The sequence below is a fragment of the Pteropus alecto genome, unplaced genomic scaffold (assembly GCF_000325575.1).
Source record: "Pteropus alecto unplaced genomic scaffold, ASM32557v1 scaffold98, whole genome shotgun sequence".
Classification (NCBI taxonomy): Eukaryota; Metazoa; Chordata; class Mammalia; order Chiroptera; family Pteropodidae; genus Pteropus; species Pteropus alecto.
Genome location: NW_006443570.1, coordinates 14,090,201 through 14,093,833, shown reverse-complemented (window position 1 = coordinate 14,093,833; position 3,633 = coordinate 14,090,201).

Sequence of the window (3,633 nt, the reverse complement as noted above, 5' to 3'; positions counted from 1 at the left end):
GCATATACACGTTACGCCATAACCATCCTACATGAGTAGTGATCCTGACACGTTGTGAACAGAGCAAGATAACATCCTCTGAAGCAGGTGCCCAACTCTTCAGATTCCAAAGACCTTTGTTAGCATTCAAAAGTTACTCAACACCCCACTGACCACAGGCACTCACAAGCATACTAGTGGTTCGACTTCTAAACATCTGTAAATTGAGAAAGTGCCTAATGACCCAAAGCTACAATAAATCCAGGCACACTTTTCGAGGAATTTTAATTTTACTCATCACCATATTCTTGGGAAAAAAAATAAAAGGACAGACATAAACAGGACAGAGTCTCTGTTCATGGTAGTATAGGCGCATCTGGGGATCAGAAGTCCAGGGCTACTTTCTCCACCAGGTCCACAGGCCAAAGGTCCAATAGCCTCTGATTGAGATGAAACTTTGAGCAACAGGGTCAGGAGGTTATGGGCTGGCAAGGTCAACCCAGGAAGACTTCCAGAGGGAGGCATATCCTGAGAAGCACTGGGAAGGAAAACAGTGTGGGAGCACAAAGACCAATATGGGGCAAGAGTTGGGAGGAAGGAGAGCAGGATGGCCACAGTACGCTGGCCCCACAGCCACCAAAGGCTCCAATTTACACTTTTGTCGTGATCTCCTAATGGGGTTGTATTGACAGCCACAGGGACACTCCAACGGGGTTGAAAGAAGAAGGGCTTTTCTTCTACAGCTTTAAACTGGAGTCTCACCTGGCCGCATCGCCAGAGTGTACCATTCACTCATCAGGGGAGCGGCAAAGACCCTAGGACTCCAATTGTGCACCAAGCACTGCCAGAGATGCAGGAGCTACAGCAGAGAACGAAACAGAAGATGAGAAAGCTTGATGTCATGAAGCTCATCGGACCTTCCTAATTTCCTCAGTTTTGAAATGATTTTGTGAACAGCACAATTATATGCATTGTCTTTCGTGAGTTAAAGTGTTAATTTGTGGAATGTAAATCAGGTGACACTTTCGTAACCCCGTTTGGCATTTCTTCATTTTTAAATGTATCGGAGCCTCAGAAACAGAAGAGGACGACAGGCCCCTGGGAGACTCTGAGCAGGGCAGGGGGAAGGACACAAGTAAAGCCAGCCATCTACCAAACGGTAGCTGCTACCCTCCCGAATGCCAGGGGTTCCAAGGGCTTCAGAGACACTGAGAGAAGGGCACTGGCACCCACCATCTTCTCCATCCTCAGCTGACCCACCTCTTCTGCCTTCCGACCTTCTCCCTCAACCAAGATTGCAGCTCTGAAATTAAGAGCCCCTGCTCTGATTGGTTTATCCTCCAGACTACTTGCTCTTCTGACCCAACTATCTCCTCTTCCCCCAAAAAAGAAAATTTCTGGAGAGAGAAAACATCGGCAAGTTTTGCAAATAATCCACTTAGCTTTGATTGCATCACTTTGGTCACTGTAAAGTACAGAAGCCTTGAGTCTCTTTACCTCAGCACCACCACTTACTGTACAACCCTGAGCAGATGGTTTAATCTCATGGTGCCTCTGTTGCTGCACCTGTAAAATGGAGGTAAATACTAGTAGCTACTCTAGCAGGGCTGTTGTGAAGATTAGAGGACACAAAGCACGTGCTCTATAAATGTTAACTATTATGATTATACTCTCCCTCTGAAGCTCTTAACAGGATATAATCCTTGGGGGCAGGAAGGAAATTGCGGGCAAAGCTAAAGAGGACGAAGCTGTTGTTGGGAGCCAGCAGAGAGGAGAATAAAGAGGCCTGGACTGGGAGTGAGAAGACATGAGTCTGCCTGTCCTTTCTTTTGTAATGGCCTCTCTGAGTCTCGGTTTCCTCATCTGTACAATAAGGAGGTTGGACATCTGGACTGGAAGTGTCTCTGATTCTAGGAATTAGTGTTGGAAAGAATAAGAGAGGGCCCAGGACAAGCCCAGGTCAGACATGACCAAAGGTGGGATGTAGCCAGGAGTCTCTCAGGCAGATTCTCTTTGGAAATCCCAGGCCTCAGATGAGAACACTAAGCCAAGATCACCTCAGAGACCCATCACCACCACCACCATTAGTCAGGAAAAGGCCCCGTGCCTGAGCCAGACAGAGGGTGGCACCCTACCCGCCGGCCTGCCATCTTGGAATCTGGTACCTGCTCCTGTCATTAGCTCCACCCTGAGCTGAATTTAATGAATCTGAGAAAAATTATGAAGTCCCATAAAACCACAAGTATCATAAAAAGTATAATAAAATTGAGAAAAGCTATTAAGTTATAAATACAACCAATGCATGCAACATCATTCAGTCAGGGAGGAAGTCGCTATAAAATAAAGTCATTCCACAAGTGACTAAATCTCTTAATTCACAAGGCACATGCTCCCCTTTATGGCGCCCTACCTTCTTGTCCCTGCCAGGAGTTCATGTAATAGAACTTTATGTGGCAGAGAGTAGTGGGTGAGGAGACAAAGAAAAGAGATCAAGATTAGAGAGACAGACAGACAGACACCGGCAGCGCGTGGGGAAGGCCTAGGTAGAGGGCTGGAAAGTAGGAAGAGCTGCCGTGTGGTTGGGCCTGTCTTTAGATCCCAAATCACCCACTAAGATACTTTGCCAAGCAGTCAAGGTGAAAGGAAAGGATGAGAAAGAAGGAAATAGCACCAGAGGGAAGGTTGTAGCCAGTGTTCCGGTTTCTGGACCACTGGGCACTGCTGGACCTGCGCGTCGGCGGAGCCCAGTATCCTAGGCGCGTCTCCCCAGGGCGTCCCCCTGCTGAAAGCCACCCCCACGCTATGAATATTCATAGCTGTAATTAGAGAGCGCTCCAGCGTCCATTATGGTTATTGTGCCTCCAATAAAAACAAACACACTAATGAGCAGCTTTAATGCTGCGCGGGTGGTGCGGACCAGAGCACTATCGCGGTGGCCGGGAGAGGAAGGGAAAAGAGGAAGGGGGTGCTGGAGGAAAAGGAGCGATTCCCAGCCCCCATGGGGGCGGGGTGAGAGGGGAAGAAGAGGAGAGGGGGAGCGAAGGAGACCAAGGGGTGAGGGGCATGAGCCAAGACTCCAGGGAGGGTGGGGACCGCCTAGGCAGGGGCTGAGTGGGTACCTAGGGGCACCCCAAGGAACGTTGTCCTGGGCTGGCACCACAAGTGTTGGTTTCACACTAGCAGAGACTCTGGACGGGACATTCCTATATTCGGGGAGGGTGTCAGGGCTCCTGAGACACCGGTGAGTGTGAGTATTCAGACCCTACCCCAGGATGGAATAAAATGCGCACGGTATGCCTGGGCCGGGCCAGGTTGCACCCCAATGGTTTCAAAAGACCTTACGTTTGCAAAGATTTTTGAGCATGGCCCATGCCTAAGGCACCCCGTGCCTGGCCCCACTCCTGGGAAGGTTGAGAAGGAAAGCCAGGAGTGCGCTGGGGCACTGACCAGGAACAGGGCAGTTTTGGAGACGAGCTTCAGAATGAAGAGCGGAGGAGGTGGCAGTGGGTTCCAGGGAGGGAGGGCAGGCCAGATGAGGAGCAGGCGACAAGGCAGGATGTAGAATCAGGAGGGATTTAAAGTCACCCGAGTGCCCTACTGGGTGTTGGAAACTACTTCAGTGGGAAAGAGGGCGGGATGGGGGGGCCCGCTGAA